Source organism: Dendronephthya gigantea, unplaced genomic scaffold, assembly GCF_004324835.1.
Source record: "Dendronephthya gigantea isolate DGI-Jeju-01 unplaced genomic scaffold, DenGig_1.0 000111F, whole genome shotgun sequence".
NCBI classification, from domain to species: domain Eukaryota; kingdom Metazoa; phylum Cnidaria; class Anthozoa; order Malacalcyonacea; family Nephtheidae; genus Dendronephthya; species Dendronephthya gigantea.
The window spans coordinates 510,689-525,253 of record NW_021163121.1 but is presented as its reverse complement, the minus strand read 5'-3'; the positions used below and the strand labels follow the sequence as shown (position 1 = coordinate 525,253).

The window sequence follows — 14,565 nt, the reverse complement described above, 5'->3', positions numbered from 1 at the left end:
TTACCATACTGCAGTTTTCCCACCAAATAAAATGACTGTGCAAGAAAATAGCAAAAATATAACTAGGCTATTATACTAAAAATTTACATGTACAGAACATGTAAATAGTAGAAAATGGAATGTCATATAGTTACTGATGTCCAGATGCTTTCAACTTGGTTTTCTCAACTTGCACAATATTATTAATCTTTAGTGCCATAACTTTTCATATGTCAGCCTCTTTTCCCTCAAACCTTTTTGCACCTACTTTAGACACAGCTAGAAAAGGTAAAACTCATCAATAGCTGAACCAAGATGTGTATATAAGATATATACACATCTTGGTTCACCAGACATAATTACTAACAATTATACTGCTTACCATATATACTCTTAACTTTCTCTGGCTCTGGTTTTGCATCCTTTTCTTTGAATTAAGCTAGGCATTTGAAGCCTTTCCAGTGATGGAATGAGAGGAAAGTTGTTCTTGCATCCACAGCACTGCATAAACAAAATCTTTCACATTTAATATTGCTTTAATAGAGCTCCATTTTGACCTTTGGTTAGTGTGATGTTTGGACAAAAGGAAATCTGTAAATTTTAACAGTAAATACACAATTAAACACTTGAGACCTAGCTTATATTTAATTCAATTTTAATGATATATAAAATTTATCTAGAGCTAGTGCAAATGTCTTGACAGAAATAATTTTTAGTTGGAATGGCTCTATTTATAGTGGTATAAATAAAAGGTGTAAATAAAATGTTCAAATAGAACGTTTAATCTAAAGGTGAATACAAATTTATGAGATCAATTATAATGGTATAGAGAACATATGTTGCCTATACAAACATATAGCATTTATAGCATATACAAAACACACTCACCACTGAATTCCAATACTTTAGCTACACATGTTGTTGTAGATGGGTCAATGAACTTTTGATTATTTTCTTAACTTTAGAAATTTCTCATTGCCATGGCCTTTCTTTCTCACGATCCTAGTCACCTTTCAGGCATTCACAAAATTATCCATATCTTCTGATTCTTCTCGCATAATACAGCGCGTTTCACCACCCTCCTATGATTCCTCTTTGACAAATTCAAAGAATGCGTATTTCATGTTAAAATACGAAAGAAAAACGCACTAAATTCTACCAGTATCAGTTATAAAACGTTGAATCAACGGATGACAAACTACATACAAAGACGCGCTCAAAATTTGAAAATAATGCGTGGCGGTTAAACAAGTCCCACATAACCTTGCGGCCTTGTTTGGGCAAAACGCCCGCTATCTAACCTGCGAACAGGCATATTATTGAAACAGATATGAGATATGTCATATGTGTGAAATATTCGTGATTTGTCTTTACAAAACGAATGATTTCTGCTGAGAATTTTAACTTTAAGACTTTAAAAGTATGTTGAGAGAACCTTACAAAAAATGCGAATATAATTCTCGACCAATGAATAGTGTACCAAAAATGTTATATTTTAAATTGCATAAAGGTCTCATTCTGTATAACATATATTCTATAGAATATTGTGTACAGCATGTTCTATAGAATATATTATTGGATATTTAATGTGAATGTGCAATAGAATATTCTATAGCATTTCTAAATTCTATAGAATATTGTGTACAGCATGTTCTATAGAATATATTATTGGATGTTTAGTGTGAATGTGCAATAGAATATTCTATAGCATCTCTAAATTCTATAGAATATGGCAATGGAATATGCTATAGGATAAGAAGTCCTATAGAATATTCTATGGGATTTAGAATATGTTATAGCATATTCTATAGGATTCTATAGAACATTTTCGTAAGGGAATACAACTTATTTACATTTATGATAAATGCCAATGTCAATACACAATGTGTTTAATTTCGGGGTTCATAGATCCTCCTGGCCAAATGCAGAAAGTACCGGCATTCATTTAAGGTTTACTAATTGTAAAGTCTTTGTGTTCTTCTAGCAAATGAAGTTTTTGCACTGGACATTTTATTATTCCTTTGCTTATGCGAACTGAGACAGTTCAAACCAAACTATCTGCACCACGGGACGTACCTTCCACTTTTCCCAAAATCCATTTTCCTCTGGAATATTATCGTCAGTCACGAGCATGACATCGTTTGCTTTCAACGCTTGTCTTTCCTTAATCCATGTCTGTCGGAAGGTTAGTAGAGGAAGACACTCTCTAAGCCAACGGTTCCAAAAAGGATTTTGAAGTCTTTGGAAATATCTATATTTGTCGGTTAGCGTAATGTTTGACCTTTCTCCTATATTGTTTGAAACAGAGGTAAGGTGTCAATTTGATGTGAGTAAGCACGGCGTTATCACAATACCATCTCTGATTTCATCACCGGCTTCAATGTCCGTAAGAACTGTAAGCATTTCGCTGTATGCTAGTAAGGATTTCCCAAGAGCCTTTCTTGATGGTTCTTTGAGTTGACGGAAACTCTTTCCAATTGTCCCCACGATGACTAGCACGTTCTGTGATAAGCCTCCAAACTATTCCTTCATTTGCTAATTTTTCTTCAACAACTCTTGGATCAATATGCGCTAACTTTAGTCCCTGTTGTGACGCTTTAAATACTTGAGCAGCCTTATAAAATGCGGTTTGATTGTCTGAATGGAAGACACGTGGAAGTCCTTGTCAATTTGCCATTCGATGGAACGCGATTTGATCCTCTCTTCTTATTGGTCTTTTGTTACATTTTGAGATAGAAAGGACCCATAAAATGCAAACTGACATTGGTAAACGCTAGTACAACTTGGACTCTTTCCATTGGTAATGGGCCATTTTCTGTGCTTCTGGCTTTGTTTTTCAATATTTACAAACGAGACATTTGTTGAGCATCCTTTTTACTTCCCTTCGTCCATGTGGAAGTTAATATTGTTGTCGTAGAATTGCGAGTGTCTTTTCTGGACATGCGCATGCATGTTTTGCCTTTATATGTAGATGTAGTACAAGTTTTTCAATAAGCTCAACATGATGTGGAATTACGAACTGATGTTTTGCTTCTAAGTCAATTTGTCCAATATGCAGACGTCCTCCGACGCGAAGTAGATGCATTTGCTCGTTGTAGAACGGATCTAAAGTTAATAATGGGCGCCGACGAGGAAATATCTTCTCTGTTAGGCAGGTGTTTATATTCGGTTTTAAATACTCTTTTCTGAATTATACTGAATAACATATATTATGTATTTTTAAGTTCATTAGCTGTTAAACGCCCATTTCGGAGGGTAACATTTCTTTAATTCCATTTCAAGATTCAAGCTAATATTAGAATTATCCTTAGCCATGTCTCCTACCTGGTCAAAATTTTCGGATACTCTTGAACTTCAGTTATTCCAACATTACCAGAAGTTGTGTTTTGGCTCGTCTTAGCCTCAGCCAACAAGAGATCCTCGCGATTTCGTTGAGGACAATTATCTGAGTTTTGTTTTAGCGACAAAGGACCATGCCACCTAAATGTGTTCTCGATACCTTTATTGACAGAAATTCCTCTTTTTATTAAGGCAGCGCGGCTTTAGCCGCCTGGACAATATCTCCACTTTCTCGCTTTAATGCGTTGATTGATATGATTAACTCGATTGCTAACAAGCACTTTCCATCCTGCATTTCTAATGCAAAAATACACCCGATTTGTTCGTTTATTCAAGATATTTTTCCTTTTAATTTCAGAAAGGATTTTTTTACGTCTAAAAGGAACCTATTGTCTAATGGATCCTAGTCCGCCAGGTTAGAAGAAGGCCACTCTTGCTGTTGCGACAGGTGTAAATATTAGGCGGCTTTCATTGTCCTGCTGTGGATATTGTCGCTTCTGTTAATTTTCATATTTGTTCTTTTTGCGTAATTATTTCTCTCTCAGAATTTAATATGTTATATAATTTTAATCGAAAAGACATTAATATTTTCCAATTTTCGTTTGAAATTTTCGCTTAAAGTGTGTTGGAAAAACAAAATACTTGTGATATTATTCACGCGCAATACTCGCTCATACAAAAGCGACTAAGTGTAGGCTTATTTGACAAGTAAATGCACGCACGTCTCTAATGCAAAAGTACACAAAATTTGTCCGTTTATCCTAGATATTTTTTCTTTTAATTTACGAAGGTATTCCTTACGTCTAAAAGGATCCTAGTCCGTCACATTAGAAAACTGCCGCTTTTTCTGTTGCGACAGGTGTAAATATTAGACAGCTTTCATTGTCCTGCTGTGGATGTTGTCGCTTCTTTAAATTTTTTATTTGTTTTTGTTTCGTGATTATTTATTTTTGAGAAATTAATATTTTATATTAAAAAATTCCTATTTGCCACTTTTCGTTTGAAATTTTTCAAAAAAGCGGTGGGAAAAACAAAATACTTGTGATATTATTCAGGCGCAATATTCGCTCATACAAAAGCGACGAAGTGTAGGTTCATGTGACAAGTAACTGCACACACATCTCTAATGCAAAAATACATCTGATTTGCTCGTTTATCCGAGATATTTTTTCTTTCAATTTACAACGGTATTCCTTACGTCTAAAAGGATCCTAGTCCGCCAGGTTAGAAAAATGCCGCACTTTCTGTTGCGACAGGTGTAAATATTATGCGGCTTTCATTGTCCGGTTGTGGATGTTGTCGCTTCTCTAAATTTTTATCTTTTTTCTTTTTGCGTAATTATTTATTTTTGAGAAATTAATATTTTATATAATATTCATCGCAAAAATATTCCTATATTCCAGTTTTTGTTTGAAGTTTTCGCTTAAAGCGTGTTGGAAAAACAAAACACTTCTGATATTATTCAGGCGCCTCTGCTCTTAAGAAAGCGACTTCAAATAATGACATGCATGTAACTCAACGCACATCTCTAATGCAAAATAAATTTGTGAGTTTGTCTATCGAGATATTTTTCTTCTAAAGAGTAAATAAAGCATAAAATACAGCGAGCGAAAATAGGAGATATTTAGGACATAAAAATTATTGTAATAATATTCAGTGATATTCGGGGTTCCAGACTTCCAGATAAAATGTGTTGCTAAGTTAAGCAATGACATGATTGTAATAATAATTGTCCCAGCTCATTCGCTCGTAAGACTGGGTCTAAGTACAGTATAAGCTTAATGACAAGTATTAAAATGCACGTATGAACTTTGCACAGTAATACATGCACCTGGTACTTATGTCTACAGGACGTATTATCGCTTGTGAAAAATAAATATAATTTGGAAGAGTTTCAAAGAAATAACCGAGACAACTAAGGTAGGAAATATTATTTGAATTTTTAAAATCAAAGATTTTTATATTTTTTGGAATCGTAAGAATCGACAACATTTTACTTCGGTTGTCAAAAATATTATGTTAAAGTTTATGTCAACATTGCATGATTTGCGTTTCATTTGTCAGTTTCTAAATATGATTCTTATTAGAAATGGAATATATTGATTATATAATAAATAAAGTCCTTAATGATAAAAGAGCAGGAAACGTGTCTTTATTTTAAAATTGCTTAGTATAGTGTTCTTAGTATAGTGTTCAATATAGATGTGCATGCTATAAAATCATTTATAATTATTCATCCGCGCGCATGCATGTCTTGCGCGCGTTTAAAACTATTGTGCAGCGGATAAAACTTAGATATGTTCTTCATGAGCTTGTTGTACGAAACTCGCTTAGTTTATATCGTGTTGGCAGATGTACAAATGTACTACTAGACTACTATATATGCCAATTGCCTTTAGTTAAAAAATTACAATTGAATTTAAATTTATTCCCTCCAATAATTGGTTAATAAATAAATTCACTTCGTACAATCAGCCTGCCCACTATGTCAATTAAGAATAAAATTATTGCTAAACAACTACATGTGTTTTTCATTCCAAGCAAAACAATGCACGTTTCATACATAATATGATAGCAGAGATCATAATGAAATATTCAGTAGCTACGATACTCTGCGCTATATTGCACAAAGAATGCAACTCGTCAACTAAATTAAGAGCAATATTTTTTGCTGTGAATTGGAAGCGAACTTTGCGCTTTTGAATTGCGTTCGCTATGTCCTGAAAGACATTTGGGTTTGCGCATAACACGTTTAAATCGTCAACCTGCTTTCGGGCAATAACTTTGAACTTTAAAAGAGCTCAGAGTCCGGTGGTCAAAGGAAACTGGGCCAGTCTGTTCCGAATAACTTTTCAAGTCGGAATATTAGAAATAATTTTTGATGATACAAAATAAGACGTTTCGTGACTATAAACTGTTAAAAATTATTCTTTTATTGCGGCAGGTGCAAGTGATAGACTGCATGTTTTTATTGCCGTGAATGAAATTGCTTTTCTAAAGTTTTTTTTTTAAATTGTTGCGTAACTTACGTTAGAATAAAAGAATATCATTTTATTTCTGTTTAATCGTCAAAACATTCGTATTTTTCGTATTCCCTTTGAATATTTCGTGCGTTTTCGTGTCTTGCATTAAACAAAATACTTGTGGTATTATATTGAAACACATTCACTCTTAACAAAGTCACTAAGTATATATGCTTATAAAAACAAGTATAACTGCACGCACATCTCTGACGCCGGCTGAGGTAGAGGAAATTGTTTGAACTATATGTGCGTTCCCTATAATGTTCTATAAGTATACTTAGGATTTGTATACTTAGGATTATATATATATATATATATATATATATATATATATATATATATATATATATATATATATATATATAAAAAATTTAGACGAAATGTTATATTATATATATACGAAATGTTATATTATATATATATATATATATATATATATATATATATATATATATATATATATATATATATTATATATATATATATATATATGTATATATATATATATATATATATATATATATATATATATATATATATAAATATATATATATATATATATATATATATATATATATATATATTATATATATATATATATATATATATATATATATATATATATAAATATATAAATATATATATATATATATATATATATATATATATATATATATATATATATATATATATATATATATATAATATAACATTTCGTATATATATATAATATAACATTTCGTCTAAATTTTCACGGATGAAGCGTGTTAGAAAAACAAAATACTTGTGATATTATTCAGGCGCATTTACTCTTAGAAAAGCGGTTAAGTATAGGCTTAATGTCAAGTAACATGCACCACGCACAACTCTGACGGCAGCTGGGGTAGAGGAAACTGACTTTTGAATTTGTTTGCGAAGTTCTATAAGAATACCCAGGATTTGTGAAACCTAAAACAATGTCGTTTAACTTATAGAAACGAGGGAATTTTTGTGAATATATGTCACGCCTGGTAAAGAAATTGCGCGGTTCAGGACATATATTTCTTAATGATAACAATATATTTCTTAATTATGATAACCAGCTGAAGAACCTTCAGGACATCCGAGGCAAAAAAATTTTCCAAATGAAAAAACTTGCTTTGGATAATATCAGAATGTAAACTTTTTCTGCATGATAGCAAAATAATGTAAAAAAACAAGGACAAACCAAACTTTAGTTCCTCGTTAGTGCTATATTGCGTAGAAACAGTCTGTTTTGCTTTCGATATTTACTCCCGAGGAAACACGCTGTTTTAACCAGGTGTGATATCGATTGATGCGCTACTTGTGTTCCACCCATCCCCACACGGGAGAAGCGTAGCAAAAGAACCACGTGATCAGATTTAACCAAGTTTTTGCCGAAGCGCGGGTTGTGGAGCGTACGTAGAAAAGCCTATGTTGCGACCTTCGTCCTACGGTATGTGTTTATTCTTTTACAATGAACGTCTCAACGATCTGAACTTACTACCTTTGTGTTACGATAGAGAGATAAAAGATCTAATCCTCTTCTACAAGGCTCTTTATGGTCTTTTTGATGTCAATGTTCATGAGTATGTCTCGTTTGTAACCCATAACCACTCTCATCTATGTCGTAATCCCAACCTGTTAAGATTCACTGTGCAAAACCACAACATACCAGAACTCGTATTTCAAAAGGATGGTGAAATTATGGAATAGCGTTTGTAAAGAGGCCCCACAAAATACATTCTCCAGTGTCAAAACATATAAATACTACCTCTGTAATCATTATTTTATGTTAGTTTAGTATCGACTGTATTCGACGTAAACTTGTTATGTACCTGGTCCATGTCACGTGTCTGTCCTTGTCATAGGAGTTAATTGTCTCGTTGTATAAACTTGTTATTAGTGTGTTTATTAAGTAAACTATATTCACATGTATTTTTTGGCAAGGTGCCTCGCATGGATAGCAAAAAATTTACGTTCCGTTCGCACCTCTTCCATTTGGGTAATACTGTATATGTTCTGTGCATGCATATTATAAGTACGTCTTTTTTTGTAAATAATCATGTTCATATTTACCCAATAAAGTATTAAAGATAAAAAGATACCTAATCCTCATAAAGGCGCTCTCGGCCAACAGGGTTAAATTAATTTTTCGACTTGAACCTATAACGATCTCGTTTGATTTGTAAATCAAAAGGAAAAAATCATATGTTCAAGTCGAGTTCGTGAACTTATTTTTGTGAAACACATGGAATTTCTGCTTTATCGATTGCAAACTCTGCCTGAAAAATTGTTGAGAAAATTTCATGAATGCCAGCATTGTATTGTATGTATTTAGTTAAAAGATAAGATTGTATAATCCAAAATATAAGACAGATGAGCCAAAAGATGAGCCAATGATAAACTTTCTTTGAAGCGAGTCTTAATGCGAGGCTAGTGCAAACGATGACTAGAAATAATCTAAGAAAAAAAATGGGGCGGCCCTGGTGGTAACTACAAATATATACTAAAGTGTTGCCATATGCAGGTGTGATTTTTTTCATCCGCCGTTGATAAAATCACTATTTTTTAAATTTTGTTTCGATCTTGTTGCAAAAGTAAATTATTCATAAATGGTATAGACTTGTGTGTTTTGTGTTGCCTTAATAATTAAAACGTTGTTTTTGAACGGTCATAAAGTTAAAATTACGGTCTACATACAGTCGAACCACTTCCAAGTGGTTTGAAAGAAACAATCCATTTAAGAAGTATTGCTAAGACTTGTATAACCAAGTAAACTGCCTAAATCGTTGTCTTCGGGTAATTTGCCAGAACAGTGTTTTTTAAAGTGGTTTGAAAATATGGACAACACCAAACTCACCTGTTAAATATCTTCCTTCACATGTCAATCTCGTCCGCCGAGCCCGTGTTTCCTCTTGCGAGAAAACAAAGGCTATGAGATAATCTAAACTGGTCTTCCGCTTTTAATCTTTTTTTGTATTCTAAAATTGAAACGGCGTAAACGACCAATAAAATTCATTTCTGATATGAATTATCCCAGAGCCTTTGTTTTCCCGTCAAAGCGTGGAACGAGATTGCTTGACATGCGTGACCTACTTAAAAGTAAACACACAGTACAAGTAACTCTCAGTAAACAATACTTAGTACAACTTTTTATAAGAAAAGCGCATTGCGCTACACATGCGGATTCGCTTGCTTGTAGATTGGTTTAGTTTCCTTTGTTAATTTACATAAACTGCCGAAACTTTTCAGTCCCGGACGCTGGTAGTCAATTTTTGAGCAGGTAATTAGCCCAGGTAAATTTACCCCGTGCCATTCTTTCCATCCCCATAGTACCAACATTTGCATATTTTTGATTGAGTAGGAATAATAAAATTATATTACACTTTCTGTTAACGTAATGTAAGTCAGAAAACAATCCTCACACCCGCAGCTGATGTTAAGGACAAAAAAGCAGGAAGTTTAATGAACCGCTGAAATTAGAATGAAAAAGCAGGGAGCCGTTACCACGACCGATTTCAATTAACCAAAAATCAACCTTGTATTCATCAAAATTTAAGTTCAAACAAACAAAAAATAGCTGTTTTTTGGAGTCAACATATAAGTTATGGAGTCAATATAAGTTATATATTAAAAATGAATAGTCTTTGGTATTGGCTTTCGTCTGCGGCAAACTAAGCTTTTAATTTTACAAATATCCATTCAGCCAATACGGAATGAATTAAATAGCGACCAACTGGTAAGAATTCAAACATATCGCATGCGCATAACAATCCATGACATATTGCAACATCGGTTCCCGCTGTTCTGTCGCAGGCTCAGGGATTACATAAAAACGCTTTGGGATTGCAGGGCGAAGGCTTAATAAGTTTTTAAAAGGAAGAATCTGTTGACCAATGGGCGTCGTATGTGTGATGGTGTCATTAATTTTGTTAATACTAAAATTTCATATTAATTCTTTTTTAGATAATCTGTGAATTTTACTAGCAAAATAAACAGAAATGATGGAAATGCCTTTCGTTTCAACCAAAATGTTGTTTGCTTTAACGATCTTAATTTACTTTGGTGGAAATCTGATGAATTGCAATGAACATATTCCCATTTGTGACGAGCAATTAAAACAACTGAAAGAAGACGTGGAAAAATGGGAAAAGAGTTGTGTGAAACAAAAACTGCAAAACTTGGATGAATTTAAACAACAGTTTTCTAGTAAACGACGGTATTCCTGGGAAGCCAGACGTTATTTGGATGAACGTCGACGTGAGAATAATTCCCCTGGTTGCACGGCAGAAAAAGAATATCTCCAGGAGAGAATGCGCACGCACTCAGAGATGTGCTTCTATGACGGTAAGCTAATCGATTTGGGTATTATAGATTTTGGTATAAATTTCTTTTGTGTATTATGCTAAAAAAAAATTACTGGGATTAGTCAAACAGTTTTTATCTGGCAGAAATGGCTAACCATTGATAAAAGAAACGTTATAGCCCAATTACGTTTAAATATTTACGCATTCCAGTCTTTTCGTTTAATGTATAGGGTACTTTTACTACTTCTTTCTTCATCGTCTCTTCTTTAAACTCGAATGAGCTCATTTTCTGCGAGGAAAATTGCTTAGCCTGCATAATTATATATGGTTCAAACTGCATAAAAGTTCATTGGAAGTGCTATAAACCCCAGACAGGTCCGTGGAAATAGCAATAAATGAATGCTATTTCCCATTGCCAGAAAATTCATCAAATAGATTCGAAAATTGATTTAAACGTTGAAAAGATGACAAAATTATGTTTCGTATCCCATGGATTCGCAAAGACAGACAAAACTAACTTGTCTATTACTGAATATTAAATGCCGACCTAATGCATTAGTTTGACGTTGTGATTATAAATCACGTAGATAATATGATTATTGTAGTTTGATGTTTCTGAAGATTGTGAAGTCTACTTTTTGGCTTTAACTCTGGTCTCACTTTTAGCTGGGTTATCAGTGTTTTTACAGCATCACCAAACAACAAACAACAAACATCAAGAATAAGTGTTGACGTCTTATCCGTAATAGGTGGTCACGAGAACATGCCAAAGGCGATTATAAAGAATTTTTTTTTCCAAAAGGTTATTTAATCTTACAACCTCGAGAACCGATTAAAGGAATTCGTAGGAAATATTTCTTTGGCTAGTGTACTGCATATGGCAAGAAAATTTTTCCTTACTCTATAAAGGTCTGACGTTTATAAACAAAATGTGTTTGCGGGGCAAGGGTGGTTCCTGTTCTACCGTTTGGGGTCCGCTTAAGGCGGGAGTATCCTCTAGTAAATGCGATCTCCAATGATTTGGGATTATAGGATCTTGTCGCTTTTTCTGAAAAAAATATGCCCCGTAAGCCCAAATTAGATCGAAACTACAACATCTGCCGTCCTACATAATTTTTATTTTCGTCAGATATGGAGCTAGAATTAAAAAATTAATTTTGATCTGTACTGGCCAGGAAATTCCCTGTGGCGCCGGCGCCTCAAGTGAAGAACAACCGCTTTTAAACACAAGACCTGCTTTATTGCCAGGCCACAATATTTTAAGCCAAGGCGTCAGTCAGATGTTAGCAATGCGCAAACGGTTTAGTGTTGTCTTCGCATGCGTTCGACGATAGCAACCATTTAACACGCAAAGAATCTGATAGTTTCGACTTTCCTTTAAATTCCGAAGATTTGCGTGTCGAATGTGTTTACCAATCGGTTAAAATATATCGCTATAATTATCACAGAAAAACGTTTAAAGAGTTTGTCGTTTTGGAGTAGAAACTCAAAACTGGATATTAAATTCAAATTAGGTGGAAACCATGCAGGCACTTCGTTGATTTCTTTTTTATCACCTCTTCTTGAGACTTACAAAATATGCATAAGCCCCCATGATTTTTCGTTATTTTTAAAAGTATTATAACTACATTTACCTATTTGGCATATGCTGCATGTTCCGTGAAAGTACGTAATGGTATGATTGATTTAAACTTAAAGTCCTTCATTTCAAAATAATGGCCATGGTGCATGATTGAGACGGGTAGAACCGCATGATCAGTGATAGATTACAATTTCCCATTGCCAGAAAATAAGAGTCATGCTACAAACTATACCATGAGGGCTCATTAACATAAGTCGCGGGGGATCATGAAGCTGGGTAATGCGCCTATACTTACCCGTGCGGATGGTTAGGTGCAGACCTCGGGCACGACTATATTTGAATCAAGTGACTTGGATCCAGGTTTGTGTAACATGCGTATACTGAGCAAAGACGTCGAACGTCTGCGGCTTATCACCCGCACCAAGTTCGGCGGAAGGTAAAGGAAAATAGAACAAGCAGACCAGAAATTTTTCACAGGTTCACTCAGATGCTTTATCACTTGGCATTTCAACGTTGTTGTGCGATTGCTATAATGGCTAAGATTCAGCACGCGCATCTGGGTTTTTAAGTAGATGAGGGAAGAGCACAATAGCGCCTTTTTAGAGCAGTTTTACATTTATTTCAGTGTTAATATTACAACTGCAAACGTCTGGAACAATATGCTCACGTACAAAAAAATATATTTGCTTTCCGCGAAAAATATCGCTATGAAATTTAAAGAAATAAAAATTTATCATATAGACTTATAGCAAAGCCATAAAAGCAAGTTTATGGATATTGTGCCTATGTTGTTTGGGAAAGTTTTTTTTCGAACATTAAGATTGCTGATGCATGTCATTACCAAAATGGCTTGGGATTAGTTTTTGGTTAATTTGAGAAAAATTGACAATTTTAAATAATCGCGATTTTTTCCCGATTTTTGTCAATTTATGCTTTTAGTTGTTACTTCAACTGCTTTCAAACATTAGAAAATAGTTTTTGTTTTTTTTTATTAAATGGTTGTGTTTTCGGCTACTAACCTATATACATGGCGCCCAGTAACTCGGCTTCAAAAATTGCGGCAAGTTATCCAACCAATCTTCTTTCATATTTCGCTGGGAAAGTTATTTTCTTCAGTCCAGTCCCCATCGTTCATGGTGATGCAATTGCGAATGTATATTTAGTATGATAAATAGCAGCACAAGTAAATGGTTTATACAGCATAAACTGTTTATAGCAAATGTAAATGTATAGATGAAGCGAAGCTTGCAGTTAATGATTGTGTAGTGTTCTGAATGCTTTACGGGAATCGCTGAACAAATGAAATTTTTGTCAAATTACCTTTATTACTTTTTTAGTTATCCTGCACGAGAGTAAGGGGAAATAGAATTTTAAACATACATTCATAAATTAGCAGAATGGATTATCATTAACAATACTTAACACGATTTTTGTCACGATAAAGCGCTAAAATAAAAAAAAATCGTTTCTCCGTCAAGCACTCCGCGTATAAACTGAGCATGAATGGCGCAAATCTGTGTTACACGCCCTTCTTTTACGTTTCGCATGTCTAACACACGTGGCTATTTCCTTCCAATTACAAGCAGAGCACTGTTATGGTAAATTTTAACTTTGCATATCATTATACGTGTTGTGAATAGTGTACTTATCCCGGGAACGGAGGCTAGAGTGTGGGAATGTGGGAGTACATGTGAAAGAGCTATAGGGATTCACTTTCAGCGAATATAATAACTATTTATCAAATATTATACACACTGGTTCCGTAGTTGAAACAATTTGTAACCATTTGGGGTACTCATACCTGAAGGGATTAGTAAGAATTGGGGATACTGGTAGTAAACGAGGTTGTAAGATGTGGGTATAAGAGATGAGAAATGAATGTAAAAGAGGGGGAGTGTAGGGGAAGGTATGTATATCACAGGAAAGAATGTGGAAGAGAGCGAATGATAGGCAGGTACCTATCAAAAATTATTCCCAATCTTAAATTTACCTGAGCTTGAGTGATGCGTGTTATGAAATAGATTACTTCGTTTGGACGTCAATAATACGCCACCAATATGTGCGATACAGTTTGTTCCATGTTTATAGTGCTTTGCGCGTTACAATACGACAAATCCAACTTACGTCGGACGTTGTCGCTTTTGGATAAGTAGAAATGGTGGGAAGTCACACACAAAGCGTTTTAACTGGCAAATTGAACGTTTTAATCAACTATGTCTCCTCGAACGTATAATTTATGAACTATTTTGTGAGACAACTACATATACTGAAGCTATAAATTTGTTAAAAAGTTTGTATGTGAAAACGCCCAATGAAATATTCGCACGACATA

General features: G+C 34.0%; 1 long non-coding RNA gene across 1 annotated transcript; it reads right to left on the bottom strand.

The window, feature by feature from the left end:
* Nucleotides 1–214: 214 nt before the first annotated feature.
* Nucleotides 215–1,246, bottom strand: LOC114535167. Its single transcript, XR_003688204.1, has 3 exons — nucleotides 868–1,246; nucleotides 362–570; nucleotides 215–258 (listed from the first exon to the last, which is right to left on the bottom strand). It is a non-coding gene; the product is annotated as an uncharacterized LOC114535167 (long non-coding RNA).
* Nucleotides 1,247–14,565: the final 13,319 nt, after the last annotated feature.